General features: G+C 34.1%; 1 non-coding gene across 1 annotated transcript; it reads left to right on the top strand.

The window, feature by feature from the left end:
• Window positions 1-18,414: 18,414 nt before the first annotated feature.
• Window positions 18,415-18,521, top strand: LOC118022618. The gene has a single exon (XR_004682533.1). It is a non-coding gene; the product is annotated as a U6 spliceosomal RNA (small nuclear RNA).
• Window positions 18,522-18,824: the final 303 nt, after the last annotated feature.

An 18,824-nucleotide genomic window follows, 5' to 3' on the forward strand; every position in this document is an offset into this window, starting at 1 on the left:
TATTAATAGCATACATGCATTGAGTTAAAATATCCCTGACATTTGCAGATCAGTTTCCATGCATAATCTCATTTATAATTATACTGACCCAGTGAAGTTGATGCAATTATTATTCCTATTTCACAGGGAAGGGAAATGAGGGATAGAGAGATTAAGAAGGAAGAAATTGACAGGAAGAAGTGAAGAATTTGGGAGAAATAGAGAAAAACAATAATACCAGAACTTTTCCTCTACAGAGATTCAAAAGTGAAGATTTCCACCTCTTATTCCACATTTAGAAAGGACAAAGTATGACAACAGTGGAGCAGCATTTTCAAGAAATTAAGGGAAAAAATTGTGTGGAGCGGGGACTCTATATCCAGCTAAGCTTTTCTTTAAGTCTCAAAGTGATAAAAAAGCAATGCTGCATTTTGAAGAACATTGAAGAACAGTGATATCTTCTTTCTGAGGAATTCAGTACAGGATGAACCTCACCAATAGAAGATGACAATGAAAACTTTGGCAAAAAGAATGACTTTGATCATTTTGTGTTTAATTTTTGAGCTAAGGATACCACAAGAGTGGAGTCATGGGTTAAATGATTATATGTAACCATTATGGTGTCTAACAAAGTAGAAAGATGCTACTAGAAAAATTGGGAGAGAATAGGTAGAAAAAGAAGAAATTAAAATAAGATTATTGATCGATATGTAATAAATCCTAGTAAAAGATGTATAAAACCAACAAAAATGATAGTATAATGTTAAGTAAGGAAATACTTTTTTTTGTTGTTAAGATTTTATTTGTTTGAGAGGGAGCTCAAGAAGGTGGAGGGGCAGAGGGAGAGAATCTAAGCAGACCTCAGGCTGAGCTCAGAGCCGGACATGATGTGGGGCTCCATCTCACGACCCTGAGATCATGACCTGAGCTGAAACCAAGAGTCAGATGCTCAACCAACTCTTGATTTCGGCTTCAGTCATGAGCTCAGGGTCATGAGATGGAGCCCCATGTCGAACTCTGCACCCAGACGGGAGTCTGCTTGGGATTCTCTCTCTCCCTCTTCCTCTGACCCACCCCCTGCTCATGCTCTCTCTCTCTCTCTAAATAAATAAATAAATAAATAAATCTTTCAAAAAATATGAACACAAAGGTAACCATTAAAATAAAAGTGAAAATTACTCTAAGTACTAAAAAAAAAATTCAAGAAATTCAAAGACATGGGGTGCCTGGGTGGTTCAGTTGGTTAAGCGACTGCCTTCGGCTCAGGTCATGATCCTGGAGTCCCTGGATCGAGTCCCGCATCGGGCTCCCTGCTCAGCAGGGAGCCTGCTTCTCCCTCTGACCCTCCTCCCTCTCATGTGCTCTCTCTCATTCTCTCTCTCTCTCAAATAAATAAATAAAATCTTAAAAAAATAATAATGGTTTAAGAAGAAAAAAAAAATCTATATCTGGGCGCCTGGGTGGCTTTGTTGGTTAAGCGACTGCCTCCTGCCCAGGTCATGGTCCTGGGGTCCTGGGATGGAGTCCTGGGATCGAGACCCGCATCGAGCTCCCTGCTCAGCGGGGAGTCTGCTTCTCCCTCTGACCATACCCCCTCTTGTGCTCTCTCTCACTCTCTCTCTCAAATAAATAAAATAAAATCTTAAAAAAAAAAAGAAAAAAAGAAATTCAAAGACATGGGATGTCTGGGTGGCTCAGTTGGTTGAGTATCTACCTTTGGCTCAGGTGAGACCCGCATCAGGCTCCCTGCTCAGCTGGGAGTCTGCTTCTCCCTCTGCCCCACCCCCCCATATTCTCTCTCTCTCTCTCTCTCTCAAATAAATAAATAAATACATAAATAAATAAAATCTTTAGGGAAAAAAAGAAGTAATTATGGCCATATAGAGGTGACAACGACATAGTGACTACCAAGTGAGATTTCAACTGGGTGATAAATTTGTCCAGAGTTTTAAATTATCATTTGAAAATATAAATTTGTGAAATATGCAAAATGATTGCTCATTAAGAACATGGCTGAAGGTGATGTGGCATACATCACAAACTGGAAATTTTTGGCCTGTGAGTCATATCTGCTTTTCATATTAAGTTTTATTTTTAAATTGAAAAGTACTGTCCCACAAATTATGTTTTTAAAATTAACTTAACTGACAATATTTTTCAAAAGAATTTCCCTTAAAATCTACAATTCTCTTTGGCTTAAAAAATAGATCTGGTAACACTGGGTTTGCATTTCTATCCAGTAATAAATGGAAGGTGCTTCTGAACCCTCTGGGTGAAGGATGTACTCTGAGTCTGGAACAATTTCTTCCTTGGGTATTGCGTCCTCACTTTAAACCCAAGCTTCTATTTCCTATATCTACGCCTTCTTTACTCATTAACTCATGGCACCGAGAGATGTGACTATTCCATTCCGGGCCTATAGAATAGAATCAGGAAATGAAAATGTGAAATGTAGAGAAATTAATTTAATCCAAGGAAGAAGGACATTTCAAAATGGGGAGTAACTAATTGTGTTAACGTTATTTTTCTTGTAGTTAAATATGTCCACTTAAATGCCTATTAATTCAAAACATGGATGTTCCAAACAAGACTTTAAAAGGGTCTGCATACAGGGTTAATAAACCGCAAACCAACTTTCTGGCAGAGACAGTGATCAAGCAAATAAGAAAAAGTCAAGAAAAGAAACATTTATATAATTGTTGACAAAATAATAAAGTGCCATACTATGGGACAGAAGTAACCCAAAGTGAGAAACATAAAGAGCTATCTTTCTTCAAATGTTGATTATTTTATTAATTTTTAAGATTTTTCTTTATTTTCTTAATTTCTAGTTATATTACTATATAATCATCAAGTATATTATTTTTAAAAAGTAAAGAAATCTATTGTATTTAGGATATCTCATGAAGAGATTATCCAATTCTCCAGTGTCCACGGTACGCTGATTTTATCTACAAAAAAAGAAAGCTTCAATATCCCTAGACATCCACCCGGCTGTTTCTAGCTTCTGTTATATTTATACTGATTTATCTAGCATGGCATATAATTAGTTGTTTGGGTTATTGAATAAAGCCTAACTGTACTTGATTATGATTCAGAACATATTATTTATATTGTCATTATGAAGGCAGTTTTGAGCCAAGGTGCATTTCAACATTTTTTTTTTTTTTTTTACTGAGGAAAACATGGAGAAAAGAAAAGGTACATAGCCTAAAACACTATAAATTATTTGCTGTATGTGCTTAATGAAAACATTATCGTTTTTAATTAAAAAATGTGTTTAGAGAGTTCTAAAATACTCATATCAATGTAACAATAGAAATTTTTCATAGCCTATTGAAGTTTTTCACAGCCTTTAAAATTAACTCAAAGGCCATGTTTATGTAAATTTTTCTCTTAAATTTCATTAAAAGGAATTCATTCATTTATATTTATAATGCATATGGTATATGTTTTACAAATCCATCTATCTGCAATAGTGGACACAGTCATATTCGTGGAAAAGCAAAAGGGAGAAGACAGGGAGTATAGCTGACATATATTCATTCTCCTTTAGAACCAAAGTTTTCATATACCACTTTAGATAGTATATTTCACATCAAATCTAAGATGATATGCTTGTTCATTGTTCTCTACCAAAAGAAAAAACAAAAAAAACCAGCAGTGGTTCATAGGAAGACATGACTAAGACACAAGTATTTAAGGAAAATCTTCAGCTATCGTTAGCTCAGAAATCTAATTTCAGTAGAATATTTTATAAAAGTTATAAATATTTGCCTTCTAATTTTCCTTCAAGGGTTTCACTAAAAAGTCACAGTATAGTTTAGGAGTCATAGAAGTCTTTAATTTATATATCAAAGCCTGATATCATTCGGGCCAGGGATGTACATAGCATGCACGCTAAGCATTCCCCAATTGCTCATGACAACTACACAGAGACAAGAGTACGGAGATTCACTGCTTTCATGCTAAGCCTAACTCAGCTATTCCAAAGGTCAGATGAAGATGAGCAAAAGAATGAGAAGACTCTCTGGGAGCCCTTAACTACTGCAAACTACTGTAATAAATTAGTTAAAATTTGTCCATATCTTCTTTTTTTTTTTTTTCTTTTTTTTTTTTACTGGGCTGTTAGAGTTTTGGAGTATTTGACTATTCTTGTGTCCTTTGGAATGAGGCCAGCTCCTATCTTTTTATTGGGAAATTTGATTTAGGATTTTTAGCTGTGGCATTATTCTTGCTATATGAGGGAGACAATACTAGCTTCTTAACTGAAAGAAAATGTGTTTTATAAATTAAATAAAAAATACAAGATAAATTTGATACCTGAATATGATGAGTATCAATTAGGATGTGCCTCTTTTCTCAAATTCTGCCATTATAGCTGCCTACTATTCTTGGCTAATATCTATTTCCATCAAAAACATCCCTGTAGTGGGGCACCTGGGTGGTTCAGTCGTTAAGCGTCTGCCTTCAGCTCAGGTCATGATCCCAGGGTCCTGGGATCGAGCCCCACATTAGGCTCCCTACTCTGCAGGAAGGCTACTTCTCACTCTCCCACTCCCCCTGCTTGTGTTCCCTCTCTCGCTGTCTCTCTCTCTCTGTCAAATACAATCTTTAAAAAAACAAACAAACAAAAAAACCATCCCTGTAGTGAACAATCTAAGAGCTAAGATCTTCCACGGCTCTCTTTTTCACACACCTGAATCCGTCCTAAATGACATGTGTCTTAAAAGAAGCAGGTCAAGGGCGCCTGGGTGGCTCAGTCGGTTAAGCGACTGCCTTTGGCTCAGGTCATGATCCTGGAGTCCTGGGATCGAGTCCCGCATCGGGCTCCCTGCTCGGCAGGGAGTTGCTTCTCCCTCTGACCCTCCCCCCTCTCATGTGCTTGCTCTCTCTCATTCTCTCTCAAATAAATAAATAAATCTTAAAAAAAAAAAAAAAAAAAGAAACAGGTCAAGATTTTAGTTCATGAGCTGATACCTAACCCAGTTATTTCTGCAGATTAGGGTGCATCTAAAACTAACTTTGTCAAATTCTCATCTGTGATACAAAATATTTGCTGCCAATGCACAGTGTCACTTTGCCTGTCTGGGATTAGGCAAAACTCTTGAATAGTTCAGAAGCAGGGACACTATTAAGGTAGAATCACTTTTGTGATTAAATACATAAAAACGCAATGACCAGAGACAGTAAAATTAGATACAAAAAGCAAGGAAGATGTGAGCACACCTTTCATTTGGTCAGAATTATTTACAAGTATCAAGGGGCACCTGCCCGAGTGGTGGCACAGTCAGTTAAGCGTCGACACTTGATTTCGGCTTAGGTCATGATCTCAGGGTCGTGAGATCGAGCCCCATGTCGGGCTCTGTGCTCAACGCTGAGTCTGCTTGGGATTCTCTCTCCCTCTCCCTCGGCCCTCCCATTCATGATCCCACTGTCTCTAAAATAAATAAATAAAATCTTTAAAAAACATATTTACAAGCATCAAGAAAAACTGGGATTCTTAGAGGGAGCAGAGTTATGCCGAGGAGAGTCCTCAGATTCATTATTGTGACAACAGATCCCCCCACCCCCACCATTTAACTTTATGTCCATATTCACATAAACTGGTTTCTCTGAAGTGCAGAATATGTGTGTCGTAATTCATTTGCTAAATGGCCAACAGGCCATATTCAAGCAGACAAGGAAGCAAGTACGGGCTAGCTTGCAAGTATGTGGTTATTTAATCAAAAACAACAAAACTAGCTTTCCTTGACATGTTTCATCTGTGATACAAATAAGGAGGTGGTCCCCAAGACCAGAAGTTTCTTACTGTTTTTCAGAGCAAAGTTTCTATAGCCTCTTGTCCACAGAAAATAGCAAGAAAAAAACATCTGCTGTCAAGATTGATTGACAATCTGTAATAATTAACATCGTGAACAATAGATTGCTTTCCTTACTCCTACTCACTAAGCGAAATACTCAAAGTCATTGAGACTGCTTGAGAGATAATAAGGACTAAAGAACTTGCAGGTGTTACACACAGAGGCAATGAGCAATGCAGTCATTACAGCCCTCTAATTCCAACCAAAACAGTCTCCCAGACAGTTGCAGGGGAACTGAATGGTGACTCACTTTAAGGAGGAAGGTTCTTCAGTGTAGCCGTGAGCCGTAACCCTTTGAAAGCAAGATTAGTAGGCAACTTTTGGCCTTATAGTTATAACCTTTATGGGTGATTCTACCTGAAATTTGGCTTCTGTCTAGCTATATCGCGGATCCCTTCAAACACCTGTGTGCCTGCGATTTGCTGCGAGGGTGCCGTCACCGTTTTCAGGCGAAGAATTCAGCTTTGCAGTTGGTCGGGGATCTATCTGAGGCAGAACGCAGCCTAGGAAATGACTGAGATGGAGAAAGCATACAGTCTAGCTTAGGACTCATGCTTTTCCTGTCACAGAGATGGGACTTTCTTTCTCAGGGTTGTCTTTTTGAATTCTTCCTTGAAATAGCAGTAATGCTGAATTCTGATGAAACAACACCTGCTTCAACCCCAGGGCAGGCTTTTGGGCAGTAATCCTTTTGGATACTGATTCGTTCAAGTCTGCTAAATAATTAGTGAGTCAACTTTCCTAGTTGATTTCCATTCCTCTGGGTAATGCTAACTCTTCTCTGATGTGAATTGTTTTATAAGATAATCCCAGAAGATAGCTTCTAACAAATGAAATCCAAGTTTATAAAATACAATGTCCCCTTTAAAAATTTTGAAAGTAACATTTAATTTTATTTTTTGCATAATTAAGAATACAAACTCCCTCCCTAAAATATATGCATTTACCTCATACGCTGCGGTGGCACTCTATACATGGCAAAAATAAAAATATAATTTATGACATTACTGAATCTAGAAATGGCAATGTGTTCTTATGACAGAGGCTACCTTATTTATCTTAGATATCTTTTATTATTTTAATGTAATCCTTAAAGAGTTGAAAATGACACTTATTTCTTGAATTTCCTATGAACAGGTTAGTCCACGAACAACACCCTTTGCCTAAGTAGTCCTGACAATACACATGTTCCATGACCTGAACTCAGTTAATTTTTAAATTTAAAAAATTTTAAAACAATAATTTAAAAATTAAAGCCATTAGGAATTTTGCATATACTAATATACAAATATTAATGTATACATGCTATCTATAAATGTTTCTGACTATGTGTTTTTGTCATTTAATTTGATACTGTTTAAATATTTGACATATATATTATTCAATATACTAGACAGACTTACAATAATTTAAAACCTGTAAGTCTTGCATATTATATATAAAAATATTTTTTAAAAATCCAGCTAAACTCAGGTACATTTTTTTAGTGTAAATCATGGGCCGTAGGCCAATTGTAAGAAAAGGGGGATCATAATAATTTTAAAAAGACATTCAACTAAAATATTACACGTTCTCAACCGTGCTGAGCAATCACACGATCAGGGAGATCTCTAATCCTCTTGATTCACTGAAATCTGCCTTCCGCATTTCTACTGAAACTCTTCACATGTAGACCTTCACTGATGTTATTTTTAAAAGATCCAACAGATGACATGCAACACAGACTTGTAAAAACTGTATTGAACTATATTTAATTCACATTGAGGAACAATAGGCAGGTGGAATACCTATTCAATAGCAATGTATGTGATAACACAAAATACACTTCAATATCTGTAACAAAGCTTTTTGAATAGTGTGTTTTAATTTGTCCAAACTATAGTATAATTAAAAACATTACATTAAACTTTTGAACGCTAGCGTAAGTCCAGAATAGAGACACAGAGAGAGGTAGAAGAGAGAAAATAGGACTGAGTCACAAGATCATTGGGGAAAAATTTTAAACCACACTCCAAATTTTAGACAATCAGTGGGTTTGGGAATAAATTTTATTTTATTTGCTGCTTGTTCTTCTCTCTTTTAAATTGTATACAATCACAAACACTATGTGCAATAATGAGATTAAAATAAAATTAATATATATGATGTGAAAGAGAAGATACAAGTGTCTTAACTATTTTTAAACTAAAGAAAACTAATTCTGTGATTATTTTTAAATTTAATAAACTCTATTATATATTTAGCATTTCATATTATTACAATGTTAAAATGCTGATCATTTAATAACAATGAATAGCTATCACTATGTGGAAAGAAAACAGATTTCAAGGGGCGCCTGGGTGACTCGGTCAATTAAGCATCTGACTCTTGGTTTTGGCTCAGCTCATGATCTCAGGGTCTTAAGATCGAGCCCCACGTCAGGCTTTACACTCAGCGTGGAGTCTCTTGACCCTCTCACTCAGCTCCTCCCTCCACTCCCCCGCCCCACCATGGAATAAATAAATAAAATCTTTAAAAAAAATTCTAAAAAAAAAAAAAAAGAAATCAGATTTCACTATCAATGAACGATTTTGAATAATTCACCTGAAGTTATGACTATCAGCTATTGGACATCATTTTTTTCCACATATGTTTCAAAATTAAATAATATTACATTGCAATAAATTAAAGCTCATAAAATTATTTTAACATATTTGAATTTTGAATATTGCCACCATTATATTCTTATTAATACTATTTCTAAAAATGAGTATTTCTTTTTAAAGGGAAGGAAACATGTACATATACAAAATTAGCAATAGAGCTTCCATGACTGCTCAGATCACAATATTTTCTCTCTCAGCCTGACCCTTGTGAACAGGCTGCTGGCATAACAAACTAAAATACCATTCTGAAATGCATTTGAAATGGATTATCATTTTTTATCAACAACTATAGTTTGTTTATTTGGCTAGTTGTTTATTTTGGCTGTTGTTTATTTATTTTAAACTAAGCTGTTAGCTGTTATTTATTTATTTTAGACTAAGCTGTTCTGAGAATGACCTGTTGAGATGTCAGGAGGACAGTTAGTATTTTCTTTGATCATATTAAATAGTCATGAGGTATATAAGTTAACAACACGGTCATCTTCTAGTAGTAGAGGCAATGTTTGTGGAATTCACATCTTGTATATTTTATCTACTAAAATAGAGTAACTTGGCATTGTTTTTATTCAAAATTCTCTTAGCTCATCTTCACTAGGATAAAAGAAACAATGTTGTCCTTATTTTAATGTAGAATATCATTGTTTGAGATAAAAAACTCTTTTGTGGGTTTAATTCCATCTAATCTCAGTGGTACCTAACAATTTATGAAGGGTGTGCATCTTTTCTCTTGCACCATGAGACATAAATATATGATATTTAATGTAATATAAATGCTTAATATGATGTAAAATAATTTTGTAAAAGTTTCTGGTGCATTACACAATGAAAAAATGGATAAATTTAATAAATACCATTGCAATATATTTTGATTTGTAAGGATTTATTTTATACTAAGCATTTACAGTTGTAATGCCACTTAACTTTTGATCAAAAGTGTCTATCCTTATTTTTCAAACAATTTAAGTGATTACATTCTTCAGTGTTTGGAGGCCTACAGCCACCAGCCACTTGGAGGGTATTCTCAGAGGGTTCAAAATATAACATTAGACTTCTGTTTCACTTTGATATTTTCTTTTATGGCAGCTATAACAAATAACCTAAGGTGGTTCTCTTCTGTGATAAGGGAATATTAATTCCCAGGAACAGATGTGGGTTTCTCAGTTTTCTTGCCAGGTACAATTTGGAAAATACAGTTGCTATTTTTTTTTTTTTCCCACAATTTCACTTTTTGCTCTTCTGACTCAGCACTGGTTACATAGCTCAAAATGGGTTACACCTTTGATAAAATTTTTGAATAAGGCTGTTAGAGGGCACTTTCCAATACTTTTCCTTTTTTTTTTTTTTTTTTTTTTTTTTTTTTTGCTGCTGTGTTTAACTTCTAAGCATCTTTTGGATTGACAATATAGTAGAGAGATTTAGATAAACATTTGCAAAAGTTATGGCCAACTACAAAGCCTTAGGGCAACTGCAAAGTTTAAAGTAAACAGTCCACCCAAAACTGCCTTCTTTTCTGACTGCAACTTCAATTTGGAGGAATAGGGTTTACTTAGTAGTTACTTTTAGGTTTGACAATTCACTAGAAAAACTCACAGAATTCACTTAAGGTGATTATATTTGTGGTTACAGTTCATTATGAGGAAAAAAATACAGCTTGAAATCAGCCAAGGGAAGAAATGCATGGGGCAGAGTTCAGGAAAGTTGCCAAATGTGGAGCTTCCAATGTTCTCAACTTATGGCGTTATGGACATGTTACTTTTCCAGCATTAATATGTAACAGTACACATTGAGTATTAGTAACCAAGAAAGCTCCAGAATCTTTGGTGTCCAGAATCTTTACTGGGGCTCAATCACATAGTACCCTTGTGGCTGACCTCCAGAATCTTTACTGGGGCTCAATCACATAGTACCCTTGTGGCTGACCTCTCCATCCCTTGCCAGAGGTCAGGTTAAAACTATGATTTGCCAGTCTTTCCTGAGGGCAGAACTGATACCATGTGGTCCAAAGCCCCTATCATGAAACATATTGTTAGACTGTTGGCCAAAGCCTCCAGGCAAACAAAGTCACTTCTGTCAGGAAGGATATTCCAATTGCCTAAAGACCATTTTGAGAACAAAGGCCAAATCTATCTTTGTGTAAATTTAATTCTTCACTACATAACAAATAATATAACTAGAACTGAGACATACATATTAAATTCAGCAACTATGTAATATAATAATTTTTATTATCATTTCTTCCATATTTGGTATTTCCAATAATTCTTGTTGCTTACCTCACAATTAGAATAAAACCATGATATAATTCAGGGAAACTGCCTTGCATATTTTTGGGACCTTTCACTATGGATTTAGATGCTCCTGGTTTTGTATCTCAGGTAGGGTTTTAAGTGTGTACCATCTGAGAATCCAGAAAAGAAAATGTTTTCCATTCCTTGTTTCCAGAATCAGGCTCTAAATTAAAGGGAAATTCTCATGGGTGTATCCTTCAAATCTCACTTCATGAGAATACTTTTCTAGTGGTTTTTGTCCACAAAATACAGGAGAGTAGAGCACATGGCAAACTTTCTTCTCCAATTCCCTTTCCTTTCTCCCTTCTCTATGTCCCCTTTCTCCAAACAGAACCTCCTTCTTCTATATTAACTAGTCAGTTAACTAGTGAATAAACCTTGTAGACTTCCAATATCCACACAATATTTAAAATCAAGAAATGAACAATAAACAAGTGTGAGCATATAAAATAAAGGTACATAATCACAAACAACAAAGAACTTCTAAAAAACAAGAAAGAGACAAATGATCCTACAGAAATTTAGGAAAGATTATTAATATGAAATATGTACAAGAAGATACACAAAAATGATGAAGCACAAGAAGATGTTTAGCTCCACTAAAAACTAGAGGATTATACTGAGAAAAAAATTGTGATTTTTAGCCAAGTGGATTTCCAGGAGCACATATTATTGAATACGATTATTATTTTGAGATCAAGAACTGTGTTTACATTGTCTTCTGATGTATCCCAAGGATTAACATGTTAGTTTGCATATTGAAGACACTTATTAAATATTAATAAATGAGTGAATGGATATAAATATGAAGTGGATACATTTCGTTTCTGATTAAAACAGATTCATAAGCTTTGATCATTAATGGAACAAACTATAATACTGACATTTTTATGAAATTTGAAGAGCTCACCGTGGACATATTGCTGAATCTATGTCCAGCCCAGTCCTACATGGAAGTAGATTGTAGTAAGTGTCCAGATGTACTGAATGTATTTAAGCCACCAGAGCATCAAAGCTACTTGCCAAACCTTCCTATAGTAACTAAATCCTTGGATGTATACAGTTATATATTTATATACATACATATCAATTTAGTATCTATTTGTGATCCTCACAATAACATGGTAAAATTCATAGTATAGGTTGGTTCTGTAAACATTGTGAAAAAATGAAAAAAATTACCCAAAAACATCCAGTAATATAGTCAAGGCTATACAAGCTTAGTAACTAACAAAGGAATGGGCAGTATTATTCTGTCTTCTGAATCAGTCCATTACCCTTCTTCCCCAGTACAAGAAATATTTCCAATTAGACTCTAGAAAACCTAAAATTTGTAATCATATATACAAATTAGCACTGAAAATATTACAGGGGAACCTGGGTGTCTCAGTTGGTTGAGTGTCCAACTCTTGGTTTTGACTTAGGTCATGATCTTAGGGTCATGAGGTTGAGTCCTGAATTTGGCTCTGCGCTCAGTGGGGAATCTGCTTGAGGAATCTCTCCCTCTCCCTCTACCCCTCCCTCCTCTCTCTATAAAATAAATAAATAAATCTTAAAATGAAAAAAAGAAAATAATATGATAGTACAAATAATTAAAGCAGAAATAAAACTAATTTTGCATATATATATATTTATTTCTAAATGTTTTTCATCTTGTGCTTTCTAAACACTAATTTCCTACCTAATGAATAGGGTGGAAAAGGGGAAAAATAATCATGATGATGGTTTTCCCCTTTCTCTTTCTAGGTTATTGCTTTATAGCTCAGTTCTTTTTCAGCACTATCAGTCTCTTTCAGAGTTGCAGCCCATTGGTGTCTTCTACTCTTTCCCAGGATTACCATGTTCTTTTAATTTTTTTAATAGACTTTAGTCTTTAGGGCAGTTTTAGGTTCACAGCAAAATTGAGAAGATACAGGGATTTTTCATATACCTTTGACCCCACACATACACAGCCTCCCCACCAACAAGCATTCTGTCCCAGAGTGCTACGTTTGTTGCAACCAACAAACTTATGTTGACACACCATTATCACCCAAGGTCCTCAGGTTATATTAAAGTTCACTCTTGGTCTTGTACATTCTACAGGTTTGAATAAATGTATAATCACGTTGTGTCCAGCTACAGAATGCTACAGAATTGTTTCACGGCCTTAAAAATCCTCTGTGCCCTGCCTGTTCACTTCTCCCCTCCCACACTTCTGGCAACCAAGGATATTCTTACTGCCTTTCATAATATGTCACACATAATTGGAATCGTACAGTGTGCAGCCTTTTCAGATTGGATTCTTTCATTTAGTGATATGGAGTTAGGTTTCTTCTATGTCTTTTCATGGCCTGATACCTCATTTATTTTTAGTACTGAATAATATTCCAACCATGCTTTTTTGGACAATTGTTCTCTCAATCTCAGTAGGGCTTTCTAGCCTTTATGCTTTCACTGTATATTAATTTTAAGGAAAAAGAGAATAATAACTAGTAGGGGATATTTGCTCTATCTCTGTTTTAATACAGAATGGACTTAAAATTTGAAAGTTATGATTTATTTAAGCTTTAGTTAAACAGCTAAACCAACTTAGCTAATATTTGGTTCAAATATTCCTGTTGTCTTGAGAATGTTACATTCTCCTAAGTCCTACTCACTCTTCTACTCATAATTTGAATTTCAGATTTCTCCCAAACTAAAGTTCTAACAAGCATGAAGCTCATCTTTGGTTCTCCCATTGCCACATGACTTAATAAAATCAAATAGCCTTGATTAATAAGGAAGCAAATGTGCGTACTTATTTCTCTATGTATTACTTACCTGTTACGAACTGAACAAATACTTTATCATCAGCAACATCATCAATATTATTATTATTACTATTACTTTAAAAATTTATTTATTCATTTGAGAGAGTGTGTGTGCAAGTGGGGTGAGGGGCAGAGGGAGAGGAAAAGAGAGAATCCTTAAGCAGACTCCCCACTGAGCAGGGAGCCCACACGGGACTTGATCCCAGGACCCCGAGATCATGACCTGAGCCAAAAACAAGAATCAGATGCTTAACTGAGTGAGCCGCATATGTGCCCCCAAATTAATATTATTACTATTTCTATAATTTTCATAATTATCATCCTTATTTTGTTACTTTTCTTGTAAATTCTATCAAACATACAGAATAGTATATACCATTTTACACTTTAAAAATTAGAATCATAAAATACAATCTCCCTACATAATATTTTAGAGGAACATGAGTTGTTTAATTTTTTAATTTTATTTTAATAATCACATGCATTCCTTTTTAAATTTTTGACCCAAAATGGTACACTCTGATAAATATTTTTTGCTGATTTTTCTGAAGAATAAACAGTATCTTTCTGGGTAAAATTTCATTGAGAACTCATGATTTCATACTACTTAATAAGAAAAGTTAGAAATTCTTAAAAACTGAGCATTATTTTTTTCTGGCCCAAACATTTAATTTCATTTGCAGGTATTATAAAACAAATATATTACAGCAATATAAATATTTGAATTGTGTTGTTTGATCAGGCTAAGTCAATAAAATATATTATAGTGAAAAAGTTCTATTTCATAATCCTTGGAGAAAATGCAATAATTAATAAGAAAATACCTTAATATTATCAAACCACATCTTTTAAAATAAATGTATTCTAGTTTCAACTTTCAAAAATAAAATTGGCTCCTGCTATCCAAATTCTCTGTTGAACACAGGCACCAAGAGTTTCAAAAGGCAAAATGTTACATGTTCATAGGAATATATAAAAGGATTCTGTTTTTCCCTCAAAGTTAGGCAGAAAATATTGAATATATTTTCTCTATAATGCAGTTACATTGACAATATTAAATATCGCTTTATGTTTTACCACCATTGTTTTTCACAATTCAGGATGTTCAGGATCAGTTCAACCTCTTTTGATTTTATATACTATGAACAACTATTTCTCTCTCTTAATCTCCTCCCCCCTACTTCTTCCGCCCTCCTATCCTTCCTTAACTCTCTTTCTCCCTAAGATTGCACTGCATCTGTCTATTCAATTGCACATATGTATCAAGTAATACTCCTGACTTTCTCTTCTTCTCAACATAGCTACTATATACATACAACCTACTAAAATTTTGTTTAAGAATGCAAAGTGATTTTATCAAGATATTATATGAGGTCATAACATACAAGCACACACAGAAAAACAAACAAGGGTCTATGCTGGAATCAGCAAGAGGGTGCAAAAAGACTTAACAAGAAACTGAGCTGTTATTGAAATTATCTTTAAAAGCATTTGAATTCAACATGGAATACCAAATGGTTTTGTTTTAAAGTCCAATGTTACTTTATCTCACAATTTGACCTTAATGTCTAAACTATTTTCCCCCTAAGTAGGGGCAAATATATAAGTAATAGAGCAATAAAGAAAAAGAAAAAGTAGTCATCATCTCAAAGAGACATCACTCTTTTTTTTTTTTTTTTTTAATCACGATAGCTAAAAGATAAAGTGACCCAAATCCCTGGTATTAATACAAGAAAGGAGATAAGTATATTGTTAAAAACTGTATCATTGTCTTTCTTTTAAAATACATTCCAAAATTATGTCGTATTTTTTTTTAAATATCAAAAATAAACATTGTGTTGGGGTTCCTGGGTGACTCAGTCTTTAAGTGTCTGCCTTTGGCTCAGGTCTTGATCCCAGGGTCCTGGGATGGAGCCCCCACATCGGGCTCTGTGCTCCGCGGGAAGCCTGCTTCTCCCTCTCCCACTCCCCCGCTTGTGTTCCCCCTCTTGCTGTGTCTCTCTCTGTCAAATAAGTAAATAAAATCTTAAAAAAATAAAATAAAATAAACATTGTGTTTTTTGGAGTAAAAACAAAATGAAAACAGAGATGCTTTTTGCTAAGGCACGTGCAGAGAGAGGCAGTTATATATTGGAAAAAAAATTAACCTTAGATAAAAAACATCTGGCAACAAGTTTATCATAACTGTTTACTGATGACAATTATTTGAAATTTATGACTTGAAAACAAAGCAGATTAATCTTTTGTCTTATAAAATTTTAAGGAGTAATACTTTCATTGGTAGTTTAATAAAACTTCTCCCAAATGTAAAAATATTCCCCATAAAACAATCTAGTCATTTTATACAAAGTAACAATTTAGTTCATCCATAAGAATAGGGGATAAAAGTTGTCTAAATTTTAGAATATCGTAACTTGGTATAATCATGTTGAAGAATTTAATGGGTATATTAAAACCTTGTTCAATTTTCTAAATGATCTCAAATAGGCTTTTTATACTTCTAAAACATAAAAAGATATAGTGATAAATAAGAATGCCAATAAGCAAAAGAAAAATTTTAAAGGTTTTTTTTTTTTTTTTGAGAGAGCAAGAGTGTGCATGCAAGGTGGGGGCACAGAGGGAGAGGGTGAGAGAGAGAATCTCAAGTAGGCTCCATGCCCAGTGGGGAGCATGATGCAGGGCTCGATATTAAGACCTTGAGATCATGACCTGAGCCGAACCAAGAGTCGGAGTCTTAACTGACTAAGCCACCTAGGTGCCCTGCAAAGGAAAAATATTGAATAGTTACTTATTAATTTTGTTTCTGTGTATTTTGTCCTCAAATTGTTAATTAGGGTATAATTACCTGGTTTGATGACTGTGATTATCCATTGTTACTATCATTATTAACTGAAGAATAGCAAACAATGGCATTATATTAGGAAGCAATCATTATTTACTTGTTAAATAAGAATGTTAATCTAGTTCATCAAATGAATGTTTACTCATTTTATATATAATTTCAACTTAACCAACTATGATTTAATATATGGAAATGTTTCTAAAATAAAAAGAAATACGATTTGAAGACCTGAATAAAAAGAGTTGATAGTTACATAAAGTCTCTAAGAACCTCATGATATATATGTGTGTGTATATATATATGTATATACTTATGTAAATAATAATATAATAATTCTATCTAAATCTGAATCAAGAGTTCTTTCACCATAGAAATATACATTTTTAAGATATATATGTCTATCTTCAATAACCAAAAAGAAAAAAGGTATTAGTTTCTTCTATACTTCATAAAAAAAGAGTCAAGAACCCCACACTGTCTCCCTTTGGTATGGCTCATCATTGAAAATCTTCAATGGTCTTCTTTGGTTTGGTCCTTCATAAGCACCTGGATGGATCTGTCGAAGCCTCTAAGACTTACACAGGTACAAACTTGGGTTGAACCAATAATGCTATTGACCACTTAAAGCTACAAGTAACTTCATAGACAAAGCAATAATCATAAAGCTAGTAGATGCCTTCCTTTAATACCCATAATGAAGAATTATGTTTTAAAAAGTGAGTTTATTTAAAAAAGAAACAAATACTGGCATCATATCCAGTTCTAAAAGCAAATTTATGAAAGTCAAAACAAACCAGTAAGAAGTGATCTCTTATTCATCTTTCTGATAGGATGTAGTGGACACAAAGAAAAAATTGCATTTGTATAAACATATTTTTTTAGCAATATACAGTTGATAATTACATCAACAACCTTACTATTGAAATAAAGTTCAGAACCTTTTTTTTTATTACATATATTTCATTTGTCAAAAACTCATGCAGTTCAATTCCTGTGTTTTTTTTAATAGTAAGAACAAAAAAAATCATATTTTTCCTTCTAGCAAGAAATTTCTCTCTATAGGTTCAAGACAGAAGACAAAAACCTACATTGTTGCTGGCTGGTATGTCATACAAATCCATTTTCAAATTATATGTGATATATGTTGCTAAGGCTTTGTTAAGCAGAAAAAAAAATCTACACTTCCTAGGGAAAAATATACTAATTAAGAAAGTTTTTTGTTTTTGTTTTTGTATTTTAAGTAGATTTGAACTATTTTAACTTCTGACCATTGTTAGAGTCTTGCACTGGAATATGGTTAGAATGATTTGTACATGGAGACAGGTAGAGCAAGATAGCTTTGTTCCCTCTATCTACTCTTATTATTTTAGAATGAATAGTTTATATATCCAAGTAAATTATCCTTAGAATTCATCTTTGTCACTTTTTCTTTTTCTGTCTGACAGTCTTTATCTATTTCTATCACTCTCTATGCAATGTGAGTCTCAGATTGCGTATTCACTACAACTGTTGATTACTAGTGCCTGATCTGAAAATCAAACATGAGAGAATTCAAAAGGAGAGAGATTCTAAATATCCATTCAGAGAATATCTCCTATGCTTAAGATTTTACTCTAAATGGTATGAACATTTCAATATACAATCAGTCTGCAGGATTGAACATTTAGCATGGCATGTAACTAGCAGCCTGATACAGCCTTTTTCAACATCCCAATAAAGGAATTATAATTCAAAGAAAAATATAAAATTTTCTTATGGTGTCTTTGAAAATATCTGGTAAATGACTCCCAGTATCTGGGAGATATTTTCACTAACTATAATATATATTGAAATGAATTGGACTGAAAAATAAGTAATTGAAAACATCTCTTGCTATGGCAATGAAAACTAAGAAAAGTTACCCAAAAAGGAATTAGGTGAAATGATTATCCCTTTTTCCCCATTCCCTTAAACCCCAGCCTTGGACTCTATCTGCCACCTTGATCAAAAAGACAGTGAACTCTTGTGCTCGCTTTGGCAACACATATACTAAAATTGGAATGATACAGAGAAGAGTAACATGACCCCTGCACAAGGATGAATAGAAAGACAATGAACTATTAACTATAAACTCTGAGAAACAAACTGAGGGTTCTTGAGGGGAGGGGGATGGGGGTATAGGTTAGCCTGGTGGTGGGTATTAAAGAGGGCACGTTTTGCATGGAGCACTGGGTGTTATACACAAACAATGAATCATGGAACACTACAACAAAAACTAATGATGTAATGTATGGTGATTAACATAACATAATAAAATTTAAAAAAACTATAAATGCTGAAAACAATTTGTCTACAGGACTTATAAGTTGTAATGACTAAATTCCTAGGGTAAGCCAGTAAGATTTGATGAGGAGACATCAAAGGTTACACTGCAA

This window comes from Mirounga leonina, unplaced genomic scaffold, assembly GCF_011800145.1.
Source record: "Mirounga leonina isolate KUSES-001 unplaced genomic scaffold, KU_Mleo_1.0 Mir_176, whole genome shotgun sequence".
In the NCBI taxonomy this organism is placed as follows: Eukaryota; Metazoa; Chordata; class Mammalia; order Carnivora; family Phocidae; genus Mirounga; species Mirounga leonina.